The sequence below is a fragment of the Pipistrellus hanaki genome (genome assembly GCF_964339955.1).
Source record: "Pipistrellus hanaki genome assembly, chromosome: 9".
NCBI classification, from domain to species: Eukaryota; Metazoa; Chordata; class Mammalia; order Chiroptera; family Vespertilionidae; genus Pipistrellus; species Pipistrellus hanaki.
In genome coordinates, this window is record NC_140511.1 from 27,307,937 (window position 1) to 27,326,780 (window position 18,844).

The 18,844-nt window shown below is 53.6% G+C and overlaps 1 protein-coding gene across 10 annotated transcripts in view; it reads left to right on the top strand.

Annotated features, from left to right (window-relative positions):
- The first annotated feature begins 259 nt into the window (after positions 1 to 259).
- Positions 260 to 18,844, top strand: part of SMCO4 (single-pass membrane protein with coiled-coil domains 4) — a 61,810-nt gene continuing 43,225 nt past the window's right edge. For 2 of the 10 annotated variants that reach the window (XM_084895435.1, XM_084895437.1), the window contains exon 1: positions 741 to 864. The gene's annotated coding sequence lies outside the window, so the exon portion shown is untranslated. Of the gene's footprint in view, positions 326 to 427; positions 566 to 740; positions 865 to 2,522; positions 2,694 to 18,844 lie in introns of those variants that run through there. The other 8 variants (XM_084895438.1, XM_084895434.1, XM_084895432.1 and 5 more) reach the window with 7 other exon arrangements.

Genomic DNA, 18,844 nt, shown 5'->3' on the forward strand with positions numbered 1-18,844 from the left:
CCAGGGCTTAAGTAGGTTTTGTTAGTCTTCATTTACAGATGAGGTACAGTGCCCAGCAGATTTTCAGCTTTGAAGTAGTAGATCTAAAACCCGTCTTTTTGACTGAAAGCCCTGGATACCATTTAGCTGTATGACTCTTGAGGCTTTGCTGCTGGTCTGAGGTGGGGCATTGCGAATCTCATTCATTCATGCAAAGCTGAGCACGTGTGTGTGTGTGTAATGTACAAAAAAGCAAATCCAGGTCAGGCTAGCTTGAGTTTGAAGAGCCTACTTGTGTGGAGAGAGGCAAAAACCTCACTCATCGATCCACTCTGTTGCTCCCTCCGTAAGTATTGATGGCGCACTTCGGTATTCCAGGCAGGGCGCTGCCTTGGCCCCGGGAAAGAGAAGGGTGAGCGCGAGAGGCCCACGTGCTCCCGGCTTTACTGTTCCGTGGGCGGGCGAGGCATCCAGAGGAGCAGGAACTGCTCCGATCGGCCAGGCGATGACTCCTGTCCCGGCGGCGCGGGAGCCGGGGCTGGAGACGCTGAGCAGCGCGGCGATCGGGGCGGGCTCCCCGGAGGAGGTGGCGAGCCCGGGGCCGGGCGCGGGGACCCTCTCCGGGGAAGGGAGAGCTGGGGCCGGGCCGGGCGCCGGGCTGGCCCGGGAAGGGAAGCCCAGGGCGGCGGGGCGGGGGCGGAGGCCCCGGGAAGGCGGCGGAGTTAGGGTTAGGGCGAGCAGATGCGGCTTCCCGGCGGCAGAGGGCGCCTGGCGCTGCGGCCGGGCGCTCCGGAGGCTGGAGCGCGGGCGCGGGGCGGAGAGGCGAGGCGGCGGCGGCCACTGCCACGTCTTCCCGGCGGCGGCGCGGCGGCGGCGCGGGAGGAGGTGAGCGGAGCCCGGGCGGCGGGGCGGGCGCGGGGAGCCGGCGCCGGGCGGGAGCGCGGGCGCCAGGACAGCGCGGGTCCCGCCCGCAGCGCCGGCCCCGCCGCCGAGGCCCGAGAGCCGAGCGGGTCCCGAGCGCAACTCGTGCGCGCCGGGCGCCGGGCGGGCAGGGGCCGGGGGGACGCGCGCCCTCCCGGCGGCGGCGGCGGCGGCGGCTCCGGGCGCGGGGTCCCTGCCGCCGCTGCGGGGCCCGGGCCGCGGCCGGGAAAAAGTTGGGGCGCTCGGCGAGCCCGCGTGGGCCGGGCGGGAAGTGCGGGTGCGGCGGACTGGGGTGTCGGGAGGACGCGGTGGGAGGTGGGAGGTGGGGGGAGGGGAAGGGGGTCCCGGGCCGGAGGCGGGGCGGCCGGGGGCGCGGGGTTTGGGGAGGCGGGGACGCGGGTGCTGGAGGCGGGGAGGAGCGGGGGCGTGCGCCCCGAGTCTCCGGGTGAGTGGAGGGGTGGGTGGCGGGGGCCCTGCGGGGAGAGGGGGGGAGGCGCCGCGGGTGCGGGCCCTGGTGGTCCGCGGAGCAGCCGGCCGCGGGGCAGAGCGCAGGGGAGAGAGGAGTGCCTCCTCCTTGCCTGTTTGGGGACAGACCGGGAGAAGGTCTGGCTGAGAGTTGGGGACTCCTCCGGCGTCTGACGCCCCGATGGGGAGTTCCTATAAGAGGTGGGGGAGGGAGCTGAGCGTTGCTTCCTCTCCGCTTGGGTTGAGGGCCGCCCCTCCCCACGTGCCACATGCACCTCCCATGCTGCAGGGCTCTTGTCCTGGGGAAGTTGAGGAGGGACCCCTGAGTGGTTTAGGGGTTCCGAGGTGAGTAGGGCTCCTAACTGGAGCCAGAAGCTGGCTAACTCCCCCCCCCCCCCCCTTCTCCTTTCCCCCACACAGCACCCTCACTCCCTCTCCAGTACCGCCAAGGTCTGGTTCCCTGGTTTGGGCCAGCCAGGCTCCCAAACAGAGCAGCACATCTGCTCATAGGGTGCTGAGTATCCCGAAGCGGGTATAAAACATGGCCTTTTACTCCTTTGCTTTACTCCTTTGCTGAGGTTGGCTATTTTAGAAACAAGTGGCTCTGGAGATGCTGGATGCTTCATTAGAACACTCTGTGGTGGCCCTCGACAATGGAGATGACTCATGCCGGCTTCATTTTTTTCTTTCCCCAGAAAAAATTAAAGACACAAGTGTGCGAGGTCATTAGCACACCGTGGGGCTTTTGAGCTCTAGTTCTAGTCCTCGATATACGAGCAGGTATATGACCTTGAATGAGTCACTAGCCCTCTCTGGACCTCAGTTTTCTTATCTATGAAATGGGGTACAGTATAAAGAAAGGTACAATCTGATAGTGGCAGGAGTAGGCTTCAAACAGATCTTTGTCCTTGTGAGACTAGATTAGTCACACAATCAATTTCAGCCTATTCCTATGAAGAGATTAGGATGGACTTAAAACATGAGAAGCAATAGTGCAAAAAAGCAAGACAAAACCAAAAACTAGTAACAATTGCTACTAGACTTCGAGTGCGAATACTGTTCTCTTGCAGGCTGTCTTTACTGTAACATTGTTTGTTGGAAAATAAATAATGTGTATTTCACTTGTGGATTTGAATTTTTGTGTTTGTGTGTTTGAGCCTTCCAGCCTGGAGGGGATGCTCAGTTGGACTCGTCTGGTGCAGCCTTGCTTGAAGAACACCCCTAGGATCTCTCATTGCCGTAGTACTGTACATTTCCTTCTGTCTGTCTGATGCTGGGATCCCAGTACCTCGGCTTCTGTCATCTTTTTCTTTCTGGCTTAAAAAGTGGTGAGCTGATTCCTGTTGCATATAACCTTTCTGAATTTCTCGGGGTTCTTTTAGTGAGTGTAATTAATGGGCAAACCGTGCACTACATGCAGGACGTTAAAAATAGCTCCAGGTAATAACTGCCCACCTCATTCCTATTTTCAGACCTTCTGGGCAGCCTCTCACTAGAACTTCCGGGTCACCTGCTGGCCATCCAGATTTGGATACTCAGGGTCATCACAGAGTTGAAATGACATGGCCCAGGCAAACAGCACATTAATGACCAAGCCATGATGCTGGAAGGAGAGGAGGAACTTTTGTATTTTATGACTGAATGCTCTTGGCCTTCTGTTTTCTTCCATTAGCAGCTTTCAGAATCCTTTTTGGATTTGACCACATCACTTTCGGTCATTGTTTTTCGCCAGTTTCTTGGAAGCTGCAGTTAATGGTTATCTCAGAATTTGAGGGCATGGTAAAATTATATTCAATCCAACAAGTAAAGGTTTGATTAATTAGGGTGAATCTTTAAAATATCTGTTATACACACACACACACACACACACGTGTGTGTGTTTAAAATATGCTTTAACGAAGGGCTGTTAAATTAATAAATGTCATGATGCTAATAATAGTTACCATTTGAGCCCCTACCATTTACCAGACAGTGTGAGGTGAGAAAAAAAAAAGTTCAAAGGGCATAGCTCTTACAGCTGGCTCACACAAGTAACTGTTGATCTTTGAAACTAAACAGCCTTTTATAATAGCGAACGAGGAATTCTTAGCTATCCTACAGGGTTGTGATATTCTACGAGGCAGTGTATATGGGGAACAACATGGAAACTGTGAAGTGCCCGCCAACCCAGGACCGTGTATTAACATAATAAGCATGTGTGGACACTGGAGGCTTATGAGTCCAAGGGTCTTGGTGTCTGGTGGGCCTGGGTACACATCCTGATCGCATCGCCTGCCCCCTCCGAGCCCGGTGTCTGCATGTGTAAAGTCAGGGGATTGCCTGCCTTACAGTAAATGAGGTGCACCTGTGAGTGGCAGTGGGCGCTCAGTAAAGGGTGGCTCTCTCTCTCTGCCCACAGGCACTCGGGATAATGGCCTTGCTTAAGTCTTCCAGGTGGAATTGTCCTCCAGGGAGAAAGGCTTTTAAAGTACACTTTTGTGCTTATGAATAATCCTTCCCACCTTCACCTTCCCCCCCCCCAACACATACACACACACACACACACACACACACACACACAGCGTGACTGGCAGGCCCTGCCAGCATCTAAAAAGGAGAGCACTGACCCACATCAGAAGCCACCCCTCTGTCATCGTTTCATTCTGTAGGGTCTTTGATAGGAAGGTGAAGATGGATGTGGCTAGTTTCCCTTTGCCCATTTTGTGCCCTTCTCTCCTTTTTTTAATTTATTTTATGGGCAGGGAAAAGATGCTGAATGTGGGGGGTTTCTAGCTGGAGGGGAGATATTGGGAGAGCTATAGGATCAGGTGGGGGCGGGGTGGGGTTAAGGATGGGGGTAGGGCAGGGCAGATAAGGGCTGGGAAGGAGATGGCAGAGTTGAACCTGACACAAGAGCTGGAAAGCTTGGCGTGGGAGAGATCTGATAGCTGTAAGGTTTGGCTCAGTAAATGGGGCCACTTCACCTAGCCCGGAAGGTCTCTCTTGTTGGGCCTTGGAGTTCTCATGCTACAGGCAGACGGTGACTTGTGGTGGCATCCTGAATGAGTTTCCACAGCAAGTAGGATGCTGAAAAGGAAATTAAGATCCAAGAGGATGCTTGTTGTGACTGGTGCCAGAATATCTCTGAGCCTTTTATTAAGATTCAGTCAGTCCTTAAGAATACTTCTTAGTCCTCCGAAGATATTAATTAAGAAATAGGTTTAAAAAAAATAGAAATGTGTTTTTTGTGAGCGTTTGGGGGAAAAAATGTAATCTTCCTAAATCTTTGGAACAAAGGGAGTCCAAACAAAACATCATAGAGCTGTATGTTTTAAAAGCATTTCCTCCCAAAGTGACACTCTCTTCCTCCTCCTCCTTCCCATTCTCGTCATGCATTGTTTTGATAATGGGTTAATTTTGGCCTCTTTCACATTTTGGGAGCCTAATTTTATTGTTTATGAATGACCCTAATTTTTAGATCTCAGTGTGCCTTCTTCTCTCTTGAGTAATTCACATTCATTCACTGTGAAGCAGCCGTGCAGGCGGTGAGGAGCACAGATCCAGGTTGGGGGTAGGCAGCGTGGAGCCCTCGGAGAGCTGGGCTCTCTACAACTTGGGTTTAATCCTCACAGCAACTCTGGAGGACGACGATCGTGCCATCCCCAGGGCACAGAGGGGGGAATGGGCACAGAGACGCCAGTGTGCCCGCAGGGCCAGCAAGTGGTTTGTCCGAGTGCCAGCTGAGGTCTGTGTGACTCCAAAACCTGTGCAGGCAGCGGCCTGGCACGTGCTGCCAGGGTTGCACTCTGTGCTGTAGGCTGCGGGTTTCCCCTAAGGGAGAGAGGGTCCGCTCTGTATTTTAGAAAGCTGGCTGGTGGGCGGTGTAGACTGTGACATGAGTCCATGAGAGTAATTGGCATGAGAGATGACAAGGACTTGAACTTAAGACATTAAGACAGCGGGGGGAAGCCGAGACCGGTTTGGCTGGGTGGATAGAGCGTCGGCCTGCAGACTGAAAGGTCCCGGGTTCCATTCCTGTCAAGGGCATGTACCTTGGTTGCGGGCACATCCCCAGTAGGGGGTGTGCAAGAGGCAGCTGATCGGTGACTCTCTCATCGATGTTTCTAACTATCTCTCTTCCTCTTTGTAAAAAATAAAATAAAAAATAAAAAAAGACAGCGGGGATGGAGAAAGGGGGATGCATTGGGATGGATAGCGCTTCATGTCACCCCCATCCCCCAGAATTGCAGATGCGAATGGTGTGGACTGAAAGCAATCTCTGCAGAAACCAAAGTCGCCTCCTCTGTTTTCCCGTATCTGGTGGAGCAGGTGCCTGAGTAAAACCTGAGTGCGCCTTCCCCACTTTTTGCTCACCCACTGGCCTTACCATTTCTGCCTTTCAGGTTCCTCAGGCCCCCTTTAGGAAATGCCGGTTTGAGCATTCAAACAAAGCGTTAGCATGGAAGGAAAAACACCCCCAAGGAAGGAAACCTCCCAGGTGTGGTGGACCCAGCCTGTCCACTAGGGGGTGTGATCTGCAGTTTTGCCTGCTCCTCAAGCGTTGACTGCCTCTAGGAAGGCCTGACGTGTAGGCACACAGCACAAGGGCTTGGCTGGGGAAGGGAGGAGTGTCGGGAGAGTTCTCGGAGGTGACCAGCGCTTTGAGGAGGAGGCGGGACCACCCTCCCCTGAAGGGTGCAGCCTCAGTGGGGAGGCAGGCAGGCTGTACTTGGGCGAACCGGATTCAGAGCCAGGGGAGGAGATGGTGAGTCCTGGTGGCTAATGTCCGTGCGTCCCCATCAGGATGTACGGTGGCCTTGTCAGTCATGTGCTGGTCTCATGCCCTCTACTCGAGTCAGTGCCAGACTTCGTTAGGAACTTGCGTGGGCTTCTGTTTTCCCAAAGGCATAACTCGCACACCCTTCGGAGCGTTCGTGCTTCGCTTGGGGCAGTTGGTCAGGTTCCGGCTTTTTTGGGGGCTTCATGCTCTTTGAAAGGAAGGTTACCTTTATCCCCAGCGTTACCTTCATTGGATTGCCTGCTTCCTGGCATCGCAGTCATAAGCCATCTCTGCGGTGAGCCACTGCAGAAGGCTCAGCTCCGCTACCTTTGCTGATGGTACCCCTTTCCCTCCAAGATTTGACCTCTTTTCCTTGTCAGAAGGGCATCTCTGGGCAGCCCCCCAGCTGCAGACGGTGAAAGTGCCCGGTGGGTTTGCCTGGTGCTAACCGGGTACCTGTTTTACCGGGAGGAGCGTTCTTGCCTGGCCATGTCAGCTGTCTCGCCTGCCTCTTAAACATTATGGCCCAAGCCAGTGGTCGGCAAACTCATTAGTCAACAGAGCCAAATTATCAACAGGACAACGATTGAAATTTCTTTTGAGAGCCAACTTTTTTAAACTTAAGCTTCTTCTAACGCCACTTCTTCAAAATAGACTCGCCCAGGCCGTGGTGTTTTGTGGAAGAGCCACACTCAGGGGGCCAAAGAGCTGCATGTGGCTCGCGAGCTGCAGCTTGCCCACCACGGTCCTAAGCAAAGCCCCTTGGTTTTTCTTTATCTTTTTGCTTCATGTTAGCCGTGCGTGTGTGTGTGTGTGTGTGTGTGTGTGTGTGTGTGTTTGTTTTAATTATTACTGGGAAACAAAAGAGATAGTAATTAAATATTTGAGTCCACAGAAGTGCCTCTGCTGGCAAGCAGGAAGAATAGTTACATATTTCGTCAGCAGTGAGTGTGAAGAGATCTCTGGGCTGTGTGCCCAAGTGGAGGGGACTCACATGAGCGGGCCTCGGGGCTGCCAGTCTCGGCTGTGCCCGCAGTCAGCCTGGCACACACGCCTTTGTCCGGGAGGTGGCGTTTGGCCAGGTCTTTTCCTCGATTTTGCTGGAAGCAGCTCTGTGGGTGGCTCTTCCTCTGCTGTTGGAAAGAGCATTCTCCCTTAATCCAGAAATCTCTCGCCATCTCGGTTCCTGCTTTGTGTTCTCTCGTTCTGTGGGGCGAAAGGCAGCACATCCCAGGACAGGGAGTTTGGAGCTGTGCAGGTGCAGGGCAGGACAGGTGTGCAGCGTGCTCAGAGCCTTTCCAGAAGTGTTCCTTGCCTCTCCCCTCTCTCTTCTTCCCTGGTGATCCCAATCCTGCCTCTCACCAGTGGCTTAGAAACGGGACTCGAACTTGGTCAGTCACTCTTGGGAAGACCTGGGAGTGGGCACCAAACTTGTTCAGATTGGTGTGATGATTTCACAGCAGGACAAGGACCCTGATTTGGTGGTGGTGGTGGTTTTGAACCAGTTCATCTGCTTTAAAAAAATGATAGAGATAATACGTACATGAATGTAAACCCCACACCCCCACTCAAAGAGTACATAGTCGTGCATAGGAGAAAATGTAAAGTCCTCCTTCATCCAGTTCCCCTTCCCTCCGCACCGCCTTCCTGCTGGGTTCTCAGAGGTGACCAGTGTGGTGCGTATCCTGAATTATCCGTCAGCCTGGATAGACACATGTACAGATAGTTTTGTTTTGTTTGTAAGCATCCATCTGGTCGCATCATATATATTATTTCGTTATTTTCTCTTTTCCCATTATACGCCTTGTAGATCTTTTCATGCATGTAACTCTTTTTATTTCTCTTTTGTCTAAAACATACTTTATAGTATAGATAGATCACAATTCATGAGGCAGCCCCCCTTGAGAGATATCTGAGCTAACTCTCTGGCTTCGCTGTTACATCTTCCCACATACCTACTGTTACGCACATATGCACGCGCTTCTCAGAAGTGGAACTGATGTGCCCAAGTTTCACACGTTTAAACCGTTAGATAGCAATACCCACGCTGTGCTCTCAAGGGGTGTACTGGTTCAAACGGCCAGGGCTGTATGAGGTGGCCCGTTTGCTGTGGGCTGCCATTCAATCTCGGGGAAGGACATGGGTTGAGGTGAGTAGGCATTTCACTGATTATGATTGAGGCCGTGAGACTTGTCATTTGGCCTCTGGATCCTGGTGGGCGCTTCCATAGTAACCACAGAGAGTGCAGAGCTGAGCTCTCCAGGACCAAGGTGTGAGCATCCTGTTGCCAGGGTGACCCCCGGGGGCTCTGGAAGCAAGCGCTCCTGGCTTGCCATTCTCTTCGCTTCTCCCACAGGCTGGGCCCCAGAATTCAGCACTGTAATTGGGGTGTAACCTGCCGGGTATTTCTGCCCACCTCTCCCCTGAGGAAGCATGCACGCATAGGCAGCACATTGAGACCCGTTGGACCTAAAACTACAGTGTTAGGTCCTGTGCTGCTGAGGCAGGGCTTCGAGACTGGGGGGCTGAGCTGGGAGAACACGGAAAGATCACTTGCCGGAAAATCAGCTTCTGGAATAGCCTCCATGAATGGGGTGAAGCAAGGTTCTGTGCCCGGTGGGCCTTTCCTGCAGGGGTGTGGTGATCAGTGCCCGTCCCCTGGCTTGTTGGAATATTGTGCTGCTCTCCCCTTAGCCAGAGTGCTTTGGGGAGAAGCCATGGTCTCGTAGATGGTGTTCCAAGGGTCTGACCGGGTACAGGAGGCATCTGGGGGCCTCAGGAATAGCGTCCTCCCTTCCTCCTCCGTCCCCTCCCTCCCACTCCCCTGCCTCTGGCCATCCCTGCAGACTGAGCTGCCCAAGGGGTTCGGGGAAGCTCTGGCCTACCGGACGAGTGTCCTTTACCTGCCATTCAAGGGGCCCAGAAGAGAGAGTGATAGAGGTTGCTCCAGGGTCAGGACCAGGGGGCTCCAGCTCCCACGGAGCACCTTATGGCTGTGGGATGTAAGCAACGTTCTTTTATCCCCTGGGCCTCCGCGTCCTCATCTGTAGGCCAGGAATAATAATAGTACCAACCTCACAGGGCTGCTGTGAGGATTCAGACGGTGAGGTTTGTAACACACTCAGCATATTCCCTAGGAAGGCCTCAGTAATTATAAGTGATGGCTGCTCTTATTTGTAAATGTTCCTTTTTCCTTCATAAATGTTAAGTGCATGAATGCACATTACATTTGCTAAATATAAAACTGCCCATAATCGAGTACTGTTCAAGAAAGGAGGCCAGGAGAGCAGGAGGCCAGGAGACGAGAAGCTGACTTGGGTGGGTGGGGGCTGTGGGAGGAAGAGGGGTGAAGGGGAAGGTTTGGCAGGGAGCCTTGGGAGAGGAGGAGGGCAGGTCTGATGTTGTCTTCTCACAGTAGTCCTCCTGCTGTGAAACCCCAGGGATCTAACTGCATAGATCAAGAGTGCGGGTCCCTAGTACAACTTATCCCTTTGGTTGGGGGATAGGGGAGTGCTGAGCCAGGCCCTCTGGGGTGAAGTGCTGCCCCTGCCCCCGGCTGGCCCTTACCCACTGGAGACAGGGAGATGGGGGTCCGGGTCTCCTCACTCTGGGGGTTGGGATTCTTTCTCTCTTCTTCACCTGCCACGTACTGCCTGTTTCCGGATGTGGGGAAAAAACTACAGTGTTAGGTGCTCGGCAAAGGTCTGCCTCCTGAGGGCTAGCTGCCCAGTGTGTTAGGAGAGGCTCTAGAATCGAGCACTGTAATTGGGGTGTAACCTGCCGGGGTATTTCTGCCGACCTCTCCCCTGAGGAAGCAAGCACGTGTAGGCAGCACATTGAGACCCGTGGGATGAGGTCACAAGTACAGAAAAGTCAAGTCAGGCGAGGCAGGGCTGGCATTCAGAGTCAGGCCTGCCCTGCTGCTGAGCTCACGCTTGTACCTTCTACCTCGTTAGTTCCTAGCAGAGCTGCCTGGGTGGATGGTCCTGGTGGGTGTAGCAGTGCCGCCTGGGTGGGTGTTGCTAGCAGTGCTGCCTGTCTGGGTGGGTGTTGCTAGCAGTGCTGTCTGGGTGGGTGTTGCTAGCAGTGCTGTCTGGGTGGGTGTTGCTAGCAGAGCTGTCTGGGTGGGTGTTGCTAGCAGAGCTGTCTGGGTGGGTGTTGCTAGCAGAGTTGCCTGTCTGGGTGGGTGTTGCTAGCAATGCTGTCTGGGTGGGTGTTGCTAGCAGAGCTGTCTGGGTGGGTGTTGCTAGCAGAGCTGTCTGGGTGGGTGTTGCTAGCAGAGTTGCCTGTCTGGGTGGGTGTTGCTAGCAGAGCTGCCTGGGTGGGTGTTGCTAGCAGAGCTGCCTGGGTGGGTGTTGGTAGCAGTGCTGGCCCTGGGTGGGTGTTGCTAGCAGTGCTGCCTGGGTGGGTGTTGCTAGCAGAGCCGGCCCTGGGTTGAGGTCTGTACTAGTTAGTCTCTTATGCCCCTCAGTGAGTAATGTCTGTGCATGTATTCATGTGCATGCATGTTTGTGTATGACAGCAAGTTCATTTGAAGTCCCTAACTTGTTTGCTGATGGTTTACCCACACCGGAGGTCTGAGAACCGCAGATTGAGTGTGGGGAAGGCTGTACCCAACACGTCCGAAGCTGGGCAGGCTGTGAGGTTCAGATGGGAGCAAGGATACCTTGCTCCTGGAGGCTGAGCCTGGTGGGGGAGCTTTTTGTCCGTGGTCCTGGGAGGAGCAGAGCCATGCAGCAAGGATGCAGGTGGGGCTTGGGCACATGGCAAGGCTTGCAGAGACTGATGTGAGTCCAGATAATGTGTGTGAGAATTCACTGTGCCCGTGGGAGAACGGTGGCCTGTGGTATGAGAGCTTTTCATATAGTGTGTGGTGAGTGCCCAGGGCACTGCCCTAAGGGTAAGTCAGTGGACGGAGGCCCGCCTTGGTCCCCAGGTCTGAGGCTTCTCAGAAGCAGCACCCACCGAACAAGCCTGCTGCCCCCGGAGAGCAGGTGGACTCACCTTGCAGTTGCGGACCCCGAGGCCCAGAGGTGCGATACTTGTTCAGGTCTCGGCCTTGGCGAGGGAGGGCTGAGCCGGCGCCTGTCCTCCCTGTTCCCCACCCACAAATGCTAAGGGAACACTGAGTGGTGCTGCCCTGAGGAGCACGTAGTACCTGGAGGAGCTCAGTGTTATTTATCGAACAAACACCCAAAGTCCCGTTTCAGTTCTGGTCCTGGCTCTTCTGTCTCTGAGTTTTGCCCTTTGTGGAATGGGTACAGCACCCTGCCTCCCTCCTCATCTTATCCTCACTCACTCAATACTTCATTTATCATCTACTTAGCGCCTAGACGTGTCCGACACTGCTCTCTGTGTTGGTCACGTTGTACTGCACAGAAGAAGGTCAGATCCGTGTCCTCTAGGGTTTGTTTTCTAGGGAGGGCGACGGATAGTAAGCGAAAGTCACGGTGTGTGTGTTCTTTTCCGAGGGCTCCCGTGACAAAGGGCCACACTCCAGATGGCTTAAACCACAGAGGTTCTTTCTCTCCTTCTCGGTCTGGAGGCTCTGAGTGAACATCTCCCGGTGCCCCCTCCTGGCTTCGGGTGCTGCGGCAGCCCTTGCTGTTCTCAGCTTGTGGGGGCCGAGCTCTGCTCTCCGCCTCGGTCATCGCATGGCCTTCTCCCTGGGTCTCTCTCTCTAATCGTCTTTTTAGGACCCCCGTTCTTGGATCAAGGCCCGCTCTATTCCATTGTGTCCTCACCTTAACGAGTCATGTCTGCAAAGGCCCTGTGCCCAAATGAGGTCGCATCCCACGGCGGCAGGAGGGCATGGCTTTCTGGGGACACTGTTCAATACAGCACCGGACGTGAGGTGGGGATGAAAAGCCGGGGTGGCGCGGGGGCAGAGGTGAGGGGGGAGGCACTGGGAGGTGATCAGGGCAGGCCTTGCTCAGTGTTGGAGCTTCCATCTGGAGGAGGGGAGTGGGGACAAAGCTGCCTGTGGAGGGAGAGCATGGTAGGCAGAGGCCTTGAGGTGGGCACATGCTGGGATGGTGTAGAGACAGCGTGGTTGAAGTGTGTGTGCGTGTGTGTGTGTGTGTGTGTGTGTGTGTGTAGTGTGAGATATGAGGTTCTAGAGTTATGTGAGGGGGTCATGGGTCAAGAAGGTCCTTGCCAGTCTTTGAGAGGACGTAGGTGGGAGCTGTGAGCACGAATGGAAGTAGGACCGGCTCCTTTAGCATTTTTTTCCGTTCAGATGGCCATTCTGGCACTGTGCTTGCCCCATAGATGTTTTGTAGCCACTGTTTCTCTGCAGTTTGTTGTTACTCCTCACCTGAGGATATTCCCCTCCCCCCATTGCTTTTTAGAATGGAAGTGGGGATGGGGGGGAGGGGAGAGACAGAGAGAAACATCCATGTGAGAGAGACACATTGATTGGTTACCTCCCACTCGCACCCTGAATAGGGTCAGGCATCACGCCTGCAACCAAGGTATGTGTACATGCCCTTAACCAGGAATCAAACCCCTGACCCTTCAGTCCTTAGGCCGAAGCTCTAACCACTGAAACACATCAGCCAGGGTTGCTGTTTTTTCTTAAAGGTTAGTGCTCAGTTGACTCTTTTTTTTTTTTTTTTTTTTAAATTTTATTCTTTTGCTTAAAGTATTACGAAGAGTAGTACATATGTCTCCTTTTTTTCCCCATTGACCTTCCCCCAGCCTCTCCTAACCCCAGTATCTTGCATCCATTGGTTATATGCATGCATCCAAGTCCTTCGTTGATCTCTTACACTTCCCACTCTCCCCCCTCCCCCCTCCCTCCCCAGCTTTCCCGCTGTAGTTTGACAGTCTGTTCGATGCTGCTCTGCCTCTGTATATATTTTTGTTCATCAGTTTATAATGTTCTTTATAATCTATCAGTGAGTGAGATAATGTGATATTTTTCTTTCATTGACTGGCTTATTTCACTTAGCATAATGCTCTCCAGTTCTATCCATGCTGTTGCAAATGGTAAGAATTCCTTCTTTTACAGCAGTGTAGTATTCCATTGTGTAGATGTACCATAGTTTTCTAATCCACTCATCTGCCGATGGGCACTTAGGCTGTTTCCTAATTTTAGCTATTGTAAGTGAACATGGGGGTGCATATATCCTTTCTAAGTGGCGTTTCTGACTTCTTGGGATATATTCCTAGAAGTGGGATCACTGGGTCAAATGGCAGTTCCATTTTTACAGTCAACTCTGAATCCACTACCCTTTTCTGTCTGTTCTCTCTCCTAGAATCTAGATGCCTTTCCACCCAGCCACCCACCTCCCCACACGTAAACCACAAGCATGAAGAAGGGAAAGTAGACGGGCAGGTTTGGGGTAGCTGGCACTGCCAGGACGCCCGGCGTGAGCCGCAGCCCTGCTGCCAGCCGTGTGTTCTCCTCTAGTCCTGGGCCTGCCCGGTGGACAGGGTGCCTGCGGGTGTGGCGTTTATCACCCACCAGATTGAGGAAACCTGGTCAGGATGTGAGTTGACGCGTTCAGCTCTCCAGGTCCTGCTGAGGATACAGTCGCTGACTGTGCCGTGGAAAGAGTGGAGTCCAATTCCAGGGGCAGCCGCCGCACTTGGCCTTGAAAATACAGGGCAAGGAGGGACATCCAACAGGACCTCCCGGGAGACCGAGGGAGCGGTTGTGTTGTGGGTCCCTGTGCACGGCCCGGCACCCTCTCTCTCCTGCCCTCTTTGTAACCGACCCGCAATGTTTTGCACAGCGCTGTTCCCTTTTGCCAAAACACTCAGGCCTGTGGGCCGAGTATCATTCACTGGGAGGAAGGAGCGCCAGGCGGTGGCCCGCCCTCAGCCGCCTGGCCTGACAGCCGGAGGCCTGTGCCGGCTCGGTTTGCTCGGCTGCTGCCGTGGGAACTGTAAATTTCAGATTCCTTGGCGTCAGAGCTGAAGGGAAATCTCCTTATCCGGCTGACATTTAATTTCCTCTTCGGGCCTCCAAGGGAAAGGGCCTGACGTGTTTGAGATTAGAGCTCTGAGACGGGGGCCGTGGGTGGGCTGCCTCCTGGCCCTCTCCCGGCTGCACCGGCTAGGGCAGCGCCAGGAGCGCCCGCTGAGGGAGGCGATCGGGGAGGCCGCTGGCTGGCGCTGTCACCCCTCCGGGGGCACCGCTTTAGAGCGTAATTATGTGTAAGCGGAGATGGAAATAGACTTCCCCAGGCAGGAGCCGGAGCCGGGAGCAGCTGCTCTTGGGAGGGATTTCAGGAATTGCCTTCGGGAGCTACTCACTTATCTGCCCCCCTTCCCCCGCTCCTCCCCCCAAACAAAGCACGCAGCCATTGGAAATGAAGGTTGTGAAGACTGTTCCTAGCTAGAAAGTGAACATTAACAAAGTGATTTGTGAGGTTGTAATTCCTTCTCCAGAGTTATTTCTGGGTGTGCTTCCCCCCCCCCCCCCACCCGAGCGCTTAGCTGCCTTTGAACGGTGCCGCCCTCTCTGCCAGGTGATATGTTTCCGTGCAGGGAGGACCCCCAGGGTCTGTGGAGTCTGGTTTTGTCAGAGGCCTCGCCCAAGAGTGGGAGCCAGGGGTTCCCATAAAACACCTCCATTCCCGTGTCAGGTGGCCTTTGTGTCTGTGCGTGCACAGCCAGGTGCTTCATAAAGAAGTCCTTGCCGAAACTGGTTTGGCTCAGTGGATAGAGCGTTGGCCTGTGGACTGAGAGGTCCCGGGTTCGATTCCGGTCAAGGGCATGTACCTGGGTTGCAGCCACATCCCTGGTAGGGAGTGTGCAAGAGGCAGCTGATGGATGATTTTCTCTCATCGATGTTTCTAACTCTCTATCCCTCTCTCTTCCTCTCTGTAAAAAATCAATAAAATATATTTATAAAAAAAATAAAATAAAAAATAAAGAAGTCCTTGTTGATGGACCTACCGGATGTGGGCCCCTGGTGCCCAGCAGGCAGCATGCGGGGAATTAGCGCCCTGAGAGCTCCGACCTCTGGCCCCGTATGAGGACCGGTCACTTCGCTGTGACCTTGGGGAAGTCATTGGCCTCCCTGGGCCTCAGTGATCATCTCATCTTTAACTGGGGGTCGGATGAGACGGTCCCTGTCCACCCTGCACCCAATCCCCTGGACGCTCCTGAGGGCGGTGGGAACGTGAGCCCTGTCCTGTGGAGCTTGTCACATGCAGAGCTGCCACGGAGCTCCCCCTCGGCCTTTGTCCTGCTTGGCCAGACCCCGCTCCCCCCCCCCAGCGCCTGCCTTCTGGACCAACATTGATGGGGAAAGGAGGAGCAGGTGGCTGGGATTTGGCCTAAATCTCCATCCTGCCTCTGCAGCAGGTGCCTCCACAGTTGTTCAACGGGAGCTCCTTGTTCCACTTCAGAGTTTCATGCAACTTTTTATTCTCGCCTTGAACAGAGTCGCTTTATTTTCTGGATGTTGTTGTGAGAATTGTTTTTGCAATTACCGGCAAGGCAGAAAAGGGTGGATCATTACTATAAAATTGTATGTACATTGCATTCCCCAATTTAAGCAATGTCTGTGCATGGGGAAAAAATACTGTAAAGAATTTAATTTTGGTGACTGCCTCCTCAGAGACTAGAGGGGGATGGATTTGGAAGTGAGGAGCAGCAGGTTTGCTTTGTTTTGCCTTTCCCACCAGCTCACTTCCTCCGCCAGGGCTTAGTTGGTAAAGCACGGTGTTCCCTCGTCTACCCGTTGGATTGCTCTGGGATGTGTACCAGCCAGGGTCCTCGGATTCAAGCTCCTGGAGACTCGCATCTCCGTGGTGAAATGAATTGTAATGTGGGGATGACTTTGCAGCCGTGTGGTAGTTGGAAGTATGCCGTCTGTCCCCCTGGTCCTGACCTTCTTCCTTGTCTTTCTAGCAAACTCCAGTCTGTCTCTTCCTCGTCTCCAGTGTTGAGTAGCCAAGCAGGCGAGTGGGCTGGGGCCTGAAGGACTCGCCGGTGAGGGCAGGAGCGCACCTTCTCACCGTCAGCCTAGTGTTTGACTCTCATTGCACCAAGACACTGTGGAATATTGAGATCCAGAAGACAGGGTCTCGGCTCTCAGGGACCCACTGTTCCTTGGGGAAGATGCATAGACTCAGGAAACAGTGATGGGGGTGAGGTTAGAGAGCTTGAAAAGGGACTGTCCTGAGACTATAAAGCCTTCAGTCTGAGTGAGTGAAAATGCTTCGTTGGGGCTGGTCAGAGGTAGTGAACTGTACGTGTGGCTTCTGTGACTTATTGTAAAAATACAAAAAAAAAAAAAACAAAGCGTTTGAATCAGCTCTTTTAAAGCTGAGGTTTCTGTCTAGCTACCCCTGAGATCATTTTGAGTCATCGCCGTTTCAGTGCACGTTTCATCTGACAGGGAAGGCCAGGGGTCCTGGGCAGGGCCCTGCTGCAGCCGCCCTGCCTCACCGCCCGCTTGCCGCTGGCTTTGAGGACAGCACTCGAAGGCTAAATAGGTCACGGATATCTATTTTGAACCGAGTGTGCCGGGCTGCATGGACATTAAATTTCCGGATCCTATTGGACTTGTTTGCCCAGAGGTTGGTGGCAAGGCTCTCTGACTGGCCGTGTGGTGTATTTATAAAGTGTGAGGGAGTGGAGGTAACCAGACACCCCCTTTCCCTGTAGGAGAGTGAGAAGTGGAGAGCTAGCTCTCAGAATTCCTCCACTGCTTCCTTGAGTTTCCTGAGAATTCTTGATCCTCACTAACTTCATGAAACCTTTTTCTTTTAAGGAATCAAGTGGATTTGTACTCAGAGGAGGTTGGCTACTGCTTATTTAGGACTAGAGGCCCAGTGCACGAAATTCGTGCACAAGTACGGTCCCTAGGCCTGGCCTGTGGTCAGGGCCATTTTCCCCAGCTGCCCATAGCTGGCCCCCTCCCCACCACAAGTCATCCTTTGTGTGTAGGGCGACCGGTGGGGCGGGGCCCGTGGCCTGGCGCCGCCCACATCCCCGGCCACCCACCCCTGGCTCCCTGTTCGCCATTAGGCCATCGGAGCCTGCCAGCTGGGAAAAGGGATCAAGAGGTGGTCAGTGCGCCTCAGAGTGACTGGGCCAGTGGTCGTTCTGGTAGTTCTGCCTTTAGGGTCAATTTGCACGTTACCTTTTCATTATATAGGATTATTGTATAGGATAGTTGGCGGCGGCTGATTTATTGTGTTGGTCCTTGTATGTACATTTTATCATTTAGTCCTCACAGCCTTGGAAATGGGATTAATTGTCTGCGTTTCAGATGAAGAAACAGAGTCGAGAGGTTCCGTAACATGCCCACCAGCTGAGTGTGCAAGTAGCAGAGCCAGAGATTTGAACACTGGTCCTTCTGGCCAGACTCTGCCCTTTGTCTCCATCCTACGGGTCCTTAGGGGGCTTTAGGGTTGGAAGACGCCCTGGCTGGAAATGGGGAGCAGGATTGCAGCTCCTGGGCCTGAGGAGAGGTGGGACCTTCCTCTCAGGGGAGGCAGCTGTGGGTGTTGGGGACGCAGGCCCCCAACTCACAGGGGCTTCCGGGTGGCACTAGAGTTGTGCTTTAGGCTCTCACCCTGGGATCACTGGACCACAGAATTCCCAGTTTTCCCTCTTTGTTGCATCTTCCTATTCTCTAGGAGGTGTTCTCACCTCCATCCATGGGTGGGTGCAGTGAGGTGGCGAGACCCATGAGCTGGTGTAGGTGGCGAAGGAAGTGCTTTAACGACGTCCTCCCTATGAACTGGCTGTCGACCCAAATGTTCTTCAGTACTCTGCTTGCCTTATTCATTTATTTTTTAAAATATATTTTATTGATTTTTACAGAGAGGAAGGGAGAAGGATAGAGTTAGAAACATCGATGAGAGAGAAACCAGTCAGCTGCCTCCTGCACACCCCCTACTGTGGGATGTGCCCACAACCAAGGCACACACCCTTGACCAGAATCGAACCTGGGACTCTTCAGTCTGCAGGCCGATGCTCTGTCCACTGAGCCACATCGGCTAGGGCTTGCCCTATGAACACAGGCTTTGGGGTGGGTGTTGGCTTTGTCCTTCTCTGCAGTTTCTTTCCCCTCAGCTCCTTAGGGAGTGCTGGCAGTAATGCTGCTGCTCATGGTCCTTTATATTTGCTGGCGAATCAGTTTGAGGGGCTTTGCACAGGCAATGCCTCACCCTGCAGGCCCAGCAAGCCACCGTCACCCCCATTTTCCACATGGGGACTCCTTTAAATATATATATATATATATATATATATATATATATATATATATTTTATTGATTTCATAGAAGAAGGGAGAGGGAGAGATAGAAATATCAATGATGAGAGAGAATCATCGATTAGCTGCCTCCCGCACACCCCACACTGGGGATCAAGCCCACAACCTGGGCATGTGCCCTGACCGGGAATCAAACCGTGACCTCCTGGTTCACAGGTTGATACTCAACCACTGAGCCATGCTGGCCGGGCCACATAGGGACTCTTAAGGGACATCACAGACCTGAGGCTTTTAGGTTCCTCAGAAAGGATCGTTTACATTTACTTAGAATGGGTTGTATTCTGAAAGTGAAAGAATGCCCTCTGCAGTGGGGGTTTAAGGTCAAGAGGGCTGGGACCTATTCTAGTTTCCCTCCCAGCTATTTCCTCTCTGAGTCTGCATCCTATAAACTGGGGGTAATAATAATAACTAAAGGAGCTGTGTATGGTAAGACGTAAATTGGGCAATATGTATAAAAGTACCCAGGACTCCATGGATGG